The sequence below is a fragment of the Bombus vosnesenskii genome, unplaced genomic scaffold (assembly GCF_011952255.1).
Source record: "Bombus vosnesenskii isolate JDL3184/JDL3185 unplaced genomic scaffold, Bvos_JDL3184-5_v1.1 scf7180000016279, whole genome shotgun sequence".
In the NCBI taxonomy this organism is placed as follows: Eukaryota; Metazoa; Arthropoda; class Insecta; order Hymenoptera; family Apidae; genus Bombus; species Bombus vosnesenskii.
The window spans coordinates 1,134,147-1,149,997 of NW_022884348.1; the positions used below are offsets into that span (position 1 = coordinate 1,134,147).

Sequence of the window (15,851 nt, forward strand, 5' to 3'; positions counted from 1 at the left end):
AACATGACATCTACTTTGAAAATTCGCAAGTAATTTCCATGTATATTGCGTGCATATTCGTGGTGCTCTTTGCCTCAGGAGTTCTCCATTTTTATACCGCTTTTTATGTTTGCGTTCTAAGTAATAAGGATGGTGGTCTATTATTTTTCTTAAGAGATGTTACGTCGTTAATTTTGTTTTTAACTAAGTAAATATGTCACGTATTTCTGCAGTTGTTACGTTTTACGTTCCAGATTTGCATACATTCACGCACGCACACATGTACTTTTTCTCCCTCTCGGATGACATTTACGTATATTAGGTCAGTTCTTTCCAACAATCAAACTTTCATTTTACGCAAAAATCGGAAAAAATTCATTTCTGCGACTAATGCTTGATTCTTCTCATTTCACTTCATTCATTCTGTTCGTTTCACGTAAATATTTAAATATTATATTGCACGAAGAATACGTTTCTGTCGTATAGAGTAATTTTGAAGTATGTTTCAAGTTGTACGATCGTTGTTGTTTTTGTAATAGTTACGATTTCTACGATCTTTTATATTTTTAAGCAAATAGAAACGTAAAAATGATATATCTACCATCAAGAACGAAAGAAACATCCTGTCAACGCGTTGCAGGCACGCTAATATTAAAAAATAATGTTAATCGATTGTGCCAAACGAGCGGTAAGTTGGTGGAAGATCACACGCGTTTTGGATTTGTTACTAATTCCAAGATTCAATTTCGCGGAACAAGTAATTCATCTCTGTAACGTTTAGCGCAGATAGTAGGTCAACGAAACGCATACATCAGACTGAAATTTCCTACTTGTCGATTTTCATTCGGGTACGAACAAGATTGCGTGGCGTTCTCGACTTGTTCCCAGAGCTTGATATTTCACGGTTAATTTATGCAGATAATTTAATGGAAAATTCATGTTCGGTAATTTATTAGCTTCCGTTGCGGATCGGAGATTTGAGAAACCAGGTATCGATCTTCACGATAAAATAGTTAAACGAAGACAGAAGTTCATTACGAAAGCAGCGACGGGTACTGATTTATCACGAAATCGCAGAATATGATCAGTGAAGCTGATTTTTTTTTTTTTTTTTTATTCATTTTACTAACCTCTCTAAAATTAAGGTAGAAGAGGAAAATCTCCGATTAAATGCTACTAAATGGTAACTTTGTTTCGTTAATTATTACTCGATTTTATACTTAAATGTTCAGTTCATAATATAATTAGGTATATAAAAAGTTGCAGTAAATTAATGACGTTAAGAAAGAACGTTTTCGTAATAAATTGCTGTATTGTCATCGTATCGTCATTGTATAGAAATTCAAACTTTTCTCAACAGACACGCTCGTTAAAATTCCTTGCTGCCCGTACAAATTGTACAAATTAACCACTGCAACCATTCGCAGACTTTTCTAAATACAGGCACCTAATACATCGCGAGAAACAACGTTTTCACAACAGTTTGAAAAAAAAGCATGTTTTACGAAAATAGCATGTTTTACGAAAATGATGGTCGCAGAAGTTTAATTTTCATGATTAACAGCACATCGACAGGATCACCGTTATTCGAGAACGAAACAAATTCGAGCGTATTCCAGCGTTGATTTTCACCTAGCTAGAATTCAGAGTGTAACTGGCTGCCATCAGCGAAACGATGTATCCGAAATACATATCTCATATCTGCGCGCCACTAATAGGCGGATTATTAAGATGAATTCTCGCGTCAATTTGCTGAACGCCCTGGATGCAGCATCGCTCCAGGCAATTTGCCTCCGCCTATCTTTGAGAGTTTAACTTCCCTCGATTCTCTTTCCCCGACAAATACCCGTCTGATTAAGTCAATTAGCGCGCCACACCATACCGAAATCGTGCTTCTGTCTTCCTGTCATTCGTGACTGGAAATCCTAAATTCCATTTGCGATTAATCCCGCTAGAAAAACTATTCGCCTCGACCGAGTGAATTTCGCGCGAACCGATATCGTTTTTTCAGGATTTTCACAGCCGATTAGATGGCATTGGATGGATAAGACAGTGCAACGAGAGGAGTCGCCTTTTGCGGAAACCAGACTGACAAGGATTGGAATCTCTTTGAGAAAACGCTGTCTTTGTTGCGACGAAGATTCGCGCGATTCTTCGTTCGTGGAATTTGTGGTATCGTGCGAGCGTATGGAGGATGGGACAGGAGTTTGTGATTGGTATGTTGGCTTTGGAACTTCGTAAAGGAAGTCTCATAAACGAATTGCTTACGACGATCGAATTAAAAATAATTTATCACTTTCTTGTTAAGAAGACAGAAGCACAACTTATTTTACGAAACTACGACTTGAATATATTTCTACTCTATTTATGTATACTAGCACGTATACATAGTTTGGACACTAATTTCGTACGGTAAAGATACTTGAGTTTTATTAAATCATATTAACGAGGAATTAATCTTAAACTTATCGACTCGTAATGTATACACGATTATTGTGTAGACGATTATAGTTAGAGAAACGTAATAACAGAAACACAGAATAAAGATATAATTACACTCGAGGCGAAATAAAAAGAAAGCGAAATGAAGCATCGTTCGTCAAATGTAATCCACCATTGTCCTTTTATCTGTGTTTCACAAAAACAAACGCAATCTCTCAAAAAGCATCGCTACATCAGAATTAGAGAAAAAAAAAAAAAGAAAAGAAAAAGCAATATAAAATCCATTTCCACCGATAGGCAGCAATAACGTTAAAAAGACGAGAGGAACATTGTCAAACACGTTCCCAATTCTTCGTGCTTTCACCGATTTTTTCATATTATTCATAGCCTTTCATCTTTGTTGTCGTTTCATCAAATTAATTTCCGTCGTGGAGCGATGAAAAAATTGAGGTACACGGTATAACGTTTACACAGAATGAAGAACAGGCACTGAAGGAAGGCTGAGGAATTAATTATGCTGCGAGGCCCTTCCGCAGCGATTACTCTTTCCAGCAGGGTAAAACCACCCCGACTCGGCCGTAACAATTCGACGGTTTTCTTCTCTCGATTGATTCGTGACCCACTTTCGCTCGACCGTAATTCTTAATGCGCGGCTTTCCACGATTTATTGCTAACCAGAGGCGATGGGATGGCAGAGGAGCATCGAGAGGGTGGTGAAAAAAGAGGAGACGGATGCGGGTACGCCTGCAATATCCGGATTTCTCGGTCGAATTCGACCGAGTATTTCATGCGAGAGGAAGATAGCGATTGTTGATCGATGTGCTCGTATGTTCATGAAAATGTAGTTTCAAAATGTGGTCGAATTGGTTGTAGAATTATGCCAATGTGCAAAGGGAGACTCGTAAACGGATATTACATTATTGGAAACAGCTACGCTCTTCTTTTCTCACGCTGTTTCATTTTATAGCCTTGGTTTATTTTTTAGTTGGAGCGAAAACTTCGAAATAAAATGCGATAGCGATCTAAAAATAAAAGTATTTCTATAAAATGAAGATTAAACGTCAATTTTGTAGCAATGGCGCGAAGATGAATAGAGAAGTGATATTCTCTACGAGTGACGCATACGACGCTGTCAAAATTTATTTCAATTTTCATACTTAATATTTAATTAGAGGTGCCATCCTTTTCGTTTTATTTTCCACGTTACTTTAGGAAACAGTATCACAGTCGGTTTAGTGTTAAACGTGCAATTAGAGTTTACTGTAGTACATCGGTACATTCCGCTTTAGTTGCACTGTGCGATCTGTTTAATGACATGGAGTAAAAAGTGTATGTACTATTCTAGGAAACGAGGTAACCTGAGATCGAATTGCGAACGAGGAAAAGTAAACTTTCACGCAGTAAACTAATTTCTTTTCCGAAACTTTTTCTTAGATGTATTTTTAAAGAATATTTGTTAGAATAATTCATACGCGTTATTCGATACATATCCAATGAATTAAAAAATTCTTTCCGAATATGTCTAAACAGAAAAAATGAAGTTTTGTCAAGTATTAATATTAGAAATACATTTTTTATTTCAAGTTATCGCGAAGCAAATATAATTGCGAAGCAATTTTATATTTATATCAACGATATAAATACGAGAGGAAAATCGTTTACGAATTTATGAAATGCATTTACTATCTTCCAAAGGATATTAGAGCGCCGCTGCGCCGTGTGGGAAGCCAGATTATTATAATTTACCTAACAAGTATGGTAATAAGTAACATTTACCTAGGTATCTAGTAATTAAACATCAAAAGAGCGTAATGACCGGATACCTCATATATCCAACACTAGCCACAAACAATATTAAACCAGTGCACGGTGGTCTATGTATAGATTATTATATCTATGCGAATACCACGGAACCATGGTAATAAGTAATACTTATGTGTATATCTAAGCGTTTAGTAATTATAAATCAAATGGTTATAGCAACTACATTTCTCGAATGTGTTACACAAGTGATATAATATTAAAACGGATGTATTAAAATTTATGTTGTTATACCATTGCTGATATTTGTTTTATGCGTTTAGGCAAATAATACAGTAGCTATTTTTAAACTTTTGTAGATATTTTATATAATACTAAATTGTCGTAATTTGTATTATTACGATCTATGCAGTAAGGAAGAAGAATAAATATGTTATGCAAGTATGTTTCATAATGCAACAGGCTATAGTTTCGTGTTAAATTTACTATTTTATAATCAAAATTTCATAAAAAACATTTTTGGAGAGACGTTCCATTTTTCTTGTATTTCATAAAAGCATCGATTTTCTAAAATATTCATTTTATTTTATTTATCGCATTCTTCCAATATTTCATAGAAAAATTTATGACCGAATTTTTCGCATATATGACGCTAAAGTTTCATGATATTTTCAATATGTCCACTGCAGATCCTTGTACTAAATATTAATAAATAACTTTCACGGAAGACTTATTGCGAAACTCTACGTTTCTCTCTTGGTACTCTGCCAAAATTTCGTGATTTCTAATTTTTCGGACATATTCGAGTACCGTTACAAAAATGTATCTATGTCGATACATTTAGAACATTATAGATAATTTAGTAGTTCTTCTATCGATTCATGATGCTCTAAATCGTCCTATACAGTAGGTTTTGATAATCAGCATAACAGTTAGAAACATATGTATGTATTTAAGTAAATTTATAAAAATCAGCGAAACGTATCTTCGCGTAAATAAAATTTGAAACAGGCTCGTGCCGTTTGAATTCGCTGCATATAGTAACGATCAATAGTAACATGGACAGATAACAATTTCGTTGGAGCATCTAATAATTAAAAGTCAAAAGAGCTTAATGACCCAAACAATTCAACAGAAAGGGCTGATGGAATCGCGACTCTTCTGATCGTGAATTGTGATTCGCAGTAAATATGCCGGATGCAGCGGTAAAATAAATTCGCCTCTCGCACGGCGCGTGCAATTTAAAATTTACGAGGGACAGACGTTGGCGGGGAACGCGTTAACTTTTAACGGTACGGCAATCCATACGGTGGATAACTAAATGGCCAACGTGCTACGTGACTATCTATCCGCGGCAGTGAGTGTTTGGATAGACGTACAAGCTCTCGTGAAATTTATTTGCGATTTAAAATGACTGATTCGCGAAATGTTAACAAGAACAATAAATCTTCGCTTAATCGACCGATGTACTCAATTTCTTTGTTAAAATTTCATTGAAAAGGAGTATATGTATGTATAAATATCGCAAGTTTTACACAGTTGTTTAGTGATCTTCAAATAATATTCTGTATATCATATCTCTTCTATGTATCGAATCAAATTTCTCAAAATCAAATATAATATTCTATATATCATGTGTCAGGTAATAAACAAGCTTCTTAAAAGTTATCGTTTAGCGATGTAAATTTTAGTAAATTGAAATAAGAAATATAATAGATTTAGATAGAATGGCAAAGAAAATCATATGCAAGATATGCGTATACCTTTTATTGCATTTATTTAACAAATGATTTATTTGTAGAATATTTTTTAGTTCTGACGACATGATCGATTCCTGCCAATAGGTATACGTAAGTTATATCTTTTCGTTGGAATAATCTTTAGCATTTTATGTGCGTTATCATTTTCGTTTGCGTTATCGCTCACTTCGCTAAAAGACTGGTAATAAATTATCGATTCAATTGATTTGTTTTATATATTTGAAAGTATCGACAAAGGTAGTATTTGATTTATTTCAAATTTATTTATTTTTTTAATTTGGATGAAATAATATTTTTTATATTATTCGTTTCATTATCGAATTGTTGATCTGTAATATTAGTCGGAATTGATTCGAAATTTCTTTATTTAAATTCTACAAGCGATCGATTACATATTGGGTTTGAAAAGGTCGATTCAAATTCAAATTCTTTGTAATAAAAAAAATATGGAACTCTGGCTTTTGTGAAATTTTTCTCTTGCTTCACGCTCTGCTGACTACACTAGCATGAATTTTAAGATAAACACTATACGAAACCGTAAATTCATCTTTACTATTTGTTCAGTAAATATCGCGAACATATTTTAGTTGGTTGTTTTAGTTTTTAAACTTTCAGTTTACCCTTTTAGACGAAAAAGATAAAAAATGAAATTACGTAGTCATAAAGCTTTATCCTATTAATGAATGAAAAAGTTTATCTCAGACTTCCAACGAACAAATATTTTCCTCTTTGCACTTATTAGCAAACTAATAAGGAAAGAAGAATTTTAAGGTAAGAGGCTTCTTAAAATAAGAAAATTAATCTTAATAAAAGAGCTATTCTCTTATTTAAAAGAAATATTTCAAGTAAAATATATCAACGACCCGAGATATTACTAGTTTCTTAATATCGTGAAACAGGTATCTGACGTATACTTCGTGTACGAATGGTTTAAATTTGTCATTACTCTTCGATCGAACGCTCTTGTTTGGCAACGCTGTATCTCATCGGCATTCGAATGTGGTTGCAATCACTCGTCAGTGATCTGTAAACTGAGCGATCCTGTATTTAACAAATGCGATCGTTAACTATTACTATTCCTGTGAGACAACGACATATCCCTCTATAGAATTTACGCGCTCTTCGTTACGACATTTAGTCGCTTCTCTGATAACAAACTGAAATTTATTACAACACGTGCAGTCATAATTTACCGAATTACCGGAAAATCTGTCCACCTTAACGATTCGAATAAACAATCGTGGAATTTTTTTTGGAAAAAGAGTTCCACAAGGCAAAATGACGAATCGAGTGAATTACATGGAAAATTTTACTTGCATTTATTTAGTATGAAGTACGTTCGAATTGATAATTATCACGATCGTTAAAAAGCTTTGCTTTTTTATGAGTCACGATAAATTTTTATTTTCGATAGTCTTCAAAAAGCTCGCTAATCGTTAGAAATTTCAAGATAATCGAAAGATTCAAAACGATCCGACGAGCATTTTTACACGTTTAACGTTTAATATTAAAATTTCGTTGCTTAAGAAACGTCCGAGGCGGTGCAATATGTCGGTATACAGTTTAAACGATACAAAATTTAAAGCAATTGCAGCTACAGCTCGACCAAGCTGCGTAAAATCTTCCACAAGTATCGTTAACTGGACTCTGGAGTTTAAACTACCCAGAGCCAGAAGCAACTTTGCCTTTAATCTTCGATCCGACCGGATATCGAGAGTGACATTTAAATACATTCTGTTTTCATGAAATGAAACTTGATCAGAAACTAACAGAACTGCGCGAAACCTTGAGGGACGACGATTTCCCGTTTTTCTCGTTCGCCATTTCCGTGGAAAGTCAGCTGCGTGGTCGTGCTACGGGGATCGTGCTACTTTTTGGAAAGTTTTCTGCATAAATCATAACGGGTTATTCAAATGTTCCGCGCGATAAACGCTTCGACGAAACTTGATTTCCGTTGGCGCCCATTTGCAAATTCCATGCTAAACCCAGAGTCACTGTTATTCCAACGGAGAAGATTGGAATTTGCAATCGTGCGCTATTATCGTTGCGATATTGATTCCCGAAAGGAAGTTACGACGTTGTAAACATCTTCGAAATCGGGGCCGATGTGAAAATTGAAATCGAAGCGCGACGCGGGCTTGCATGCTGTAAAGCACAGGAATCATCTAATGTATATGGTATGTTCGTAGCTCACTCGATTTAGCACTCTTGTTTCTCTGCGAATAATTTTGTAAAAATGTTTTTCCGTTTGCGTGCTATCGGGTTTTTCGTGAAATTAATTCCTTTTCTATGACTTCACAGCTGTTCCACAATTTTGATGGACATTAGAGAATCGAGAAAATGAAATTTTCCATCTTCCATCGAAATATGAAGTGAGCATTTTCAAATATATTACAAGTGAACGCTCTTACGTATATTTTTAATTCATTTAAATTTAGTTCAATTCTTTTAATTTTAATCACGTAATAATTGAATTTCAAGATTGTAAAATAATTTACTATATTCGTAATACAAAATATCAATTTGTTTTATAATATGTTATAATACAATCTATTTATTTTTAATTATAGAGCTATCAGAGTATGTGTAAAAATACAAATTTAATTATTGATCGAATAATTGATCAGTCAAATTAACGACTATGATTTTGTTTGCAACAGTGATTCTTTTAAAAAATTACTATTCGAACGATTACAGGAATTACCATGCTACGGCAATACTATAACGAAATGATATAAAAACATGTACACGGAGCCTATCAATTGCTAGGAATACAACAAAAAATAAAAAAAAAATGCCCAAATACGGGCAAAAATAAAATTTCAATATCGATAACGATCGACTGATCAAATTAAATCTCATAGCTATGATTTCACTTCCATTCGATTCAATGAAACAAAAATTCCACGATTACAATAGAATCAATTTTCTCTATCTTTCTCTATCCTTTTTTTCTCTCTCTCTCTCTCTCTCTTTAAGTTCCATCGACGTTAATGGTCTCTCATACATAAAAGCATCGAAGCTGCTCGTCGCGACCGATGGCAATAAAGCTGGATGTCGTCTTGGCATGGCGCGAGTTTACAAATTTATCGGTGGACTTAAATCGTGGAAACGCGCTGCCTCGTCCCGTGTCGCCCATTAAATTCACGGAGGAACGACAGAACAAAAGTTTAACGAGTTCGAGAGGCCATCGGTTATCGGCCGATAGATCGAGGAGTTGCACAGGATGGTCGGGGGTTGTTTTCTCTGTAGCGTGACCAGCAATAGCTACACCCAATGACGCCACGCTGTGGACGTACAAAACGCGTTACTGGGCTACGGTGTAAGAAATCGATAAAGCCCCCAATCCCACTCGCCTTCTAACCCCTTTCCGACCACTTTCCAAGCTCCAACGGTCCGGAGAAGCTTATCCTTAACCGCGCCCTCCCTCGGATCACTCGATTGCTTTCGAAAATACTTGATTTCTGTTGCTTCGACTCGCTCTCGCCATCGTTCATTCAATACGAGGTCGAGGGAAATGTGTGCGTCGGGGAAATAAAGAACGGTGACGGGGCACGCTTACACAAAGGGTGAGCACTGAGCAATCGCTTAGAAACGATTTGCACGGAACCGAGGTTGGATCATGGCCAAGGAAACGATTAATGTAAATGATTAGGGTGGTCTCGGTTCAGGCTAATTTTAGTCACATACCACTCGACCAGCTATGAACGTTTGTAGTCTAATAATACCGACGATATTCATTGGAGTACCTTTGATATTGTACGAGATCACTGGAGATATTAGGCGTTCTATGTAATGTATTTTAGAAACGAGTAAAGAGAAAGAACGTACGGGTGTATATTAAACATTAAGCATAAAGTGCGAGATTTCGGATGTTCTCATAAATCATAAACTTAGTGTTATTTTCTTCCGGATACATGACATTAAAATTGTCAAAAGTTTTCTGATACCATTTTTTAAAACTTCATGCAAGTTCTATACCTTCTCGTAGCGCATGCAAACAGGATTAATTTTAAAAATATAATTGCAAATAAACAGCACATATACGATATAAAAGTATAAATACAAACAAAAAAAAAAAAGAAAGTAATTGTATATCGTTAAGAACGCGGGATAAATATCTGGAACTCAAAAACACAGATCTTGGATCTTCCACGTAAATTCTATACATGTTCTCACAGACGTGTTCAGGCTCTTCTCTGTTTCTCCGATCGTTTCCAACATTAGGAGAAAATCTTGGCCGTTGAATCGCATGTTGAATGTAAATCGTATAACGGGGAAGCAGGCGTGTTAAATCGTACGTGCGTGAATCCGTGTTGTAAATTCGAGATTGAAAATTTAAGGCACGGTTTAGAATTTAGGCGAACTTTCGATCGACACGAGAAGGGCCAGGGTTGAATGAAGACTAATGGATCTCATCGATCTTTCTTTTTTCCCTCCCTCTTGACTTTCCTACTCTTTTCCTTCCCGCTTCGCCACCTTTCGCGACAGACTTCTGAAAAGAACGAACTCGAAACCTGATTGCCGCGCTTTTCGCTTAATTGGAATTGTTTGCAACAATGATGTAATCGAGTATCCAATCGCGCGGAGATTGCTTGCAACGAAAGGAAGAGCAGAGAAGTTGGACGAGGTGCGAACGAATTTTTTTCGCTTGTCTTGTTAGCGTCGCTCCGGACGACGCGATTGCCCGTGAAGTTTCTCGCGTTTCACCGACCGGGAAATCATTTTCACGTTTCCTATTCGTCCGTACTCGGAAATAGAGAGATAAAAAAAAAAAAAAAATGGGATGTTCAAAGCGTAAAAGTGGATGCACGATGATCCGACAGAACCGATATTGTATTAAGTTAACTGCGATAATTTGATGATGAACGAATCTACGCGATTTTTTACAATCTTTCGGCTAACTTGTTCGAGCGATTAAAAGATGATTAAAAGATTCTACATGAAGATTATAGGAAAAAGTTTGTTTCTATTTCTGTACGTTTCTATTATTATATCTTCCCCTGATATTTGCAAAATATAACAAATAAACCGTAAAATAGGTGAAAATAACGAATGAACGATAACTCGTTATTTGTTGATGATTTACTTTTGTTCGGTCTAGAATTAACCAAGTTAAAGTATACCTGTCAAATCTTCAAAATTGATTTTCCCGAAAACGAAATGAAGGAGTGCTATATCAAACCTTTTTCTTACTTCTGCACGTAGAATCACCCCCTGCCCGGTTGTCGATTTCAACGATTTCCGCCCCACACTGTACATAATAACTATAAAAAAAAAACTTTCCCACGTTCTAATATCTTGTAGCCGTCTACGGTTATTTAAAATTTCGATTTATAAATCCGCGAGGCGTCTATCGTTAACATTGAAAATATTCTAACGTAAAGAAATACCTACGGTATATAACCCAACTTATCCACATTTTCACGGAAGAGATTTGACTTTTTAATCGCACGGTTTCAATTTCCGAGAGCTGGTTCACATTGCTTTAAAGTTCATTCGAAGTGATACGTATTTAACGACCATTCCCTTTCATACGAATCAAGAAGAAATGTAGGTTGATTGTGTCCTTCAGTCTGCTTCTCAGAAAACTCGCATTCGTTATATTTTCCCCTAAGCTTGATGCAAGAGATACGTATAAGCTTTTATACCAATAACTATGTACTTAACGGTCGTTTGGAAATTTATAAAAAGATAGTAACGTAATTACTATGTTATATATTTAACGTACAATACGTTAGCAACCACTAATTTAATATATTTCAATTATTTGTTCAATTATAATTTCAAATAACTTCTCATAACGTTTAATTTATTTCTACGGCTAACGAGTTCAAAGTTTAGTTATATTTGTACTAGGAACATTAATTATCTATATCTTCTATTACTACGACCGTACAGTAATTATTCATACGTCATAATGATTCGCAATTTAACGATATCTTTCATAAATCAATTACGATAATAGAATTTGTGCCTAATGGCACTATCATTAATAATACTGATGCATACTAATTTATAATATCCATTAGTGTAAACGTTCAATTACTACAATTACTATGTTATTGTATTATTTAGCAAAATGTACTATTACGTCTAAATCTACAGTAGCTTTGTAAAAGTTTCTTCACATCCTTCTCATCGTTAGGACGGTAGTCTTTGAAATAATATTCACATTTATCGTTGGTTGAATACCAAAGCCATTCAATCGTACAAGATATAAAGCACGACCCAGGCATCTTTCATGAAAATCCCTTTTGCAAAAGTATCATTCCTCAAATTCGTGACCTAAATCCCTCAAGTGGCGTAAAAAATACAATTAGATAGGCTAACCACTTGAAGCGGCCTCTGGTAACATATTAATCCCCGGTCGTAAATCAGTGCAACGTGGCAAGGAGACGAATCCTGCAGATAAGACGAGCGTAACGAAAGATTTATAGCCTCTGTAAGACCGTTTGTTCAACTATGAACCTCGGAGCACGTGTGTCGGGACGCGCGGTACCCCGCGATCCACCGCGCGAAGATGAAACCGCGGCCAAAGAGAAAGAAAAAAAGGAGTACATAAAGTTTAGCCAACGAGAAGAAAACGGGGTTCCTGACTTAATTTCCTTCCTGTTTTCCGTAGAAATAAATCTCCGGTGATAAATCCGTGGTAATAAATTGCGCGGGAAAAATAGTGTCACGTGCCGTCCGAGCCAAGTATATCACGTCCTCGCTTACGAGCCGTGCACCTGTGTGTTCATATATGCCACGTATATATAGGGTGTACCTGTGACCGGTCGATTCGATCGCCTTGCCATTTGCATGGGTAAAACTGTTTTCAGATAAAATCTAGCTGGACCGGTGTGTGCTGTCTCTGCGTAAAATCTCGTCGCGACCGGATCTTGTTTCTGCAACGAGGCGGGTTCTCGGTGAAGTTATTACTGCGCGCCGTGTTTTATCCTGTTTCTTTTTTCGTAGAAGGAGAATTGTTGCAGACGAATCGTTTTACGAATTGTAGTTTAATCATGGTTTGTCGTGGTATTGTAGTCGACAGTGGCAAGTTTTTGCTTGGTAGTTTTCGGTGGTTCCAGGGTTTGCGACAATTTGTGCAATTTAAAGACTCGGTTTAATTCTTAGGATAGTACATAGAGTAAAAAGCATACGAAGGGAAGGGATATCTTATCCCAGCTGTCAATAATGTTAGTTTAAACGATAGTCGTTCGTTAATTCAAGACTCGAGACGTTTATGCGATTCTAAATACCCCAATAAGAAAGATAGAAATTAAAGACATCTACTAATATGAAATATTTTGATAGATATAATATTAGAGTTAATTGCTATTTGAACATTGTTAGCTTCATTTAGATACTACTACTATTCGCCTGTGGATTAATCGAACTACCATGTGTATGGAAAGAACGGAATGCAAGATAGTTTCAATGTGACTTGAAAAACGATTATTTCTTGTTGGATTTAGCTTTTGTACGTGATATCGAAGATTTGAAACAGAATAGAATTGGTTAATACCGCGTTGTAAGATAGAAGAGACTATATTTAAGATTAAAGATACCGTGCCCTATTACGAGATACGGCAAGGAAATGTTCTATATGTTAACACAACATGCCATACTATTACTATACAGTGTTTTTCAAATTTTATTTTTCAAATTAATAATTTTCCCGTTATATTTGATATTAAAAATGCCGTTAACGGAAAATAATAGAAATTTGTTGAGTCATATACTTTTTCTGTAATTTTTCCAAAATAATTTATACATCGTTTCAAGTTTTTTAAATTCCTCGATATTATGATCAACCTTATCTTACGAAATATTGGCGATATAGCGATTCTTTTCCGGAATAATGTTAGAACCTTGGGGAATTTACAGAAAAAAATTAAACACGGAAGAAACTTGTTCGACCCACATCTTTGTGTAAGAACTTTCCTTCGACTTTGTGGTTAGCGCGTCTTATCGAACCACTTCGATCTTACTAACATGAAAATTCTCGTTCTATTTCTATAATAAAGTCCGCGAGTATGTGGAACTTCGATAAAGTATTCTAGTAAATTAGATAAAACTTTCGAACTACAGCAGAACGTGTCTTATCGCAAGTATCTGCTTTTCAGAAATTACGATGATCCTAGAAAAATATCTCGTTTTCTTTCAAGAGAATATCTATTAATAGTTTTTATCGCGTTTGATCAAAGATGAAAGTATCGAATCTTTTACTGAAAATATTCTATAGCGATCTGTACATTTAGTATAAAACTTTTCATATCAAATACGCGTGTCCTAGATTGTTAGCTCGTAGCGTATTGTTACTTCTATCCTGCGTATTTACAAGAAAATATGCAGAAATAAAATGGACCTCGTAATAAAGATTCTTTTGTTCTGTTGGAAACTTCAATCAAGACCTTGTTGACCGTTCCTTTTCCTTTATTTCACGTTTTTACGAAATGGTCATTCCCGCTGTGTTCGCTCCTGTCCTTTGTCCGCTCACTCAATACTCTTTGCTTGATTTATTACGTTCAAACTCGTGTATTCTAATCATTCAGAAGACCGTAGCAACTGTAACGTTTCAATTTCGTTGAAACTTTATTCATACATAAAAAAGGGAAAAATATTTGGCTGCCTTCAAAGGTTTGTGCAGTTACTTTGCCGACACAAATATTTTATTCTATATTATAATTGAAATAACACGCGCAAGAGAAAACGTTAAATAAAAGAGATAGGATGTTACGAATGTCGGAATGGAAAACGTCATAACGCATGTTACATTTTAATATTTGATCAGTTACTTGCAAGTCTCGTACGTTAATACACGTGGACGTTAACGTCATTATGTAATCTCAGTTGGTAGATTTTTTTTATATTTAGATTGTATCGTCGATTGATCAAGGGTACCTATGTATGTATATTTTATACACAAATATTATGTAATAGTTGGCTTTTTAAAAAATTGTAAAACTTATTTAATATTCATAGAAGAATTTTTATTTCATCGTTATCCAGCAACTCATCTCCTATAGTAATATCATAAAGTATTCGCACAGAGCTAATAAAGTTGCATAAAGAATTTTGCATCCCATTGCTTAACCACACTTTTTCCTCTCGCGTTACATCTTTTGAAATTCAAATCACAGAAAAATTTGTTCCAACAACCTTAACGAAGTTCTCCGAAAGAATGTACGCTTTGTTTCATACTTATCAGCGTTTCTCTCATGAATCATCGTACTGACACGAAATTAGCCGAGACTGAATCAGAGGCATCGTGGAATCAAAGTGATATCTAGAATTCGCAACACATCCCTGTATGTCAGGAATTTGCTCGGAATCCGTGGCATCGGGCGAAGCTGCTATGATTCGAGTGTCGAGAACACGAAATTCGAACCCTCCAACCATTTTGACACACAATGTGGCTCCTCTGCAGTAGCAGCAGCCTATCGCCAGGTAACATTTTATAGGAAGAATTATCGGCAAATTCTGGAATCCGCAAAATTTCGTCCATCGTGCTCCGCAAAATTCTGATATTTCTCGTGGAATTTTTCGCCTCAAAGGTACAGTTATATCGCAGAATATACGTGAAGATTGGCTTCGTTTTGCTTGCCTGATGGAACGGTGTAAGCGGAGGCAAAAAATTGTGTTGTAAAAACGAGGTTCTGCTTTATAATCTAATTTATGAGATTGGAGAAGTAACTTGGCTTTGGAACGAATTGCAAAGTTCAAAAGCGAATGATTAGAAAAGGCTTGATTCTACTATGAAACAGTATCGCTTTAGGACAATTTGCTTGATGATAAATGTTGCAGATTATTAGAAAGTTAATATAACCATTGGTATTTGATCTTCAAAGTCTAAGTAGTCTAAGTCTAAGTAGAGGCCAGTAATTTCTCATTGTGGTAAATTGAAGAATCCAAAAATGAACG

At 35.5% G+C, this 15,851-nt stretch overlaps 1 protein-coding gene across 1 annotated transcript in view; it reads right to left on the reverse strand.

Annotated features, from left to right (window-relative positions):
* LOC117242894 (neural-cadherin-like) overlaps nt 1-15,851 on the reverse strand; it is an 87,226-nt gene that overhangs the window by 14,789 nt on the left and 56,586 nt on the right. The gene's annotated exons all lie outside the window — the stretch shown is intronic.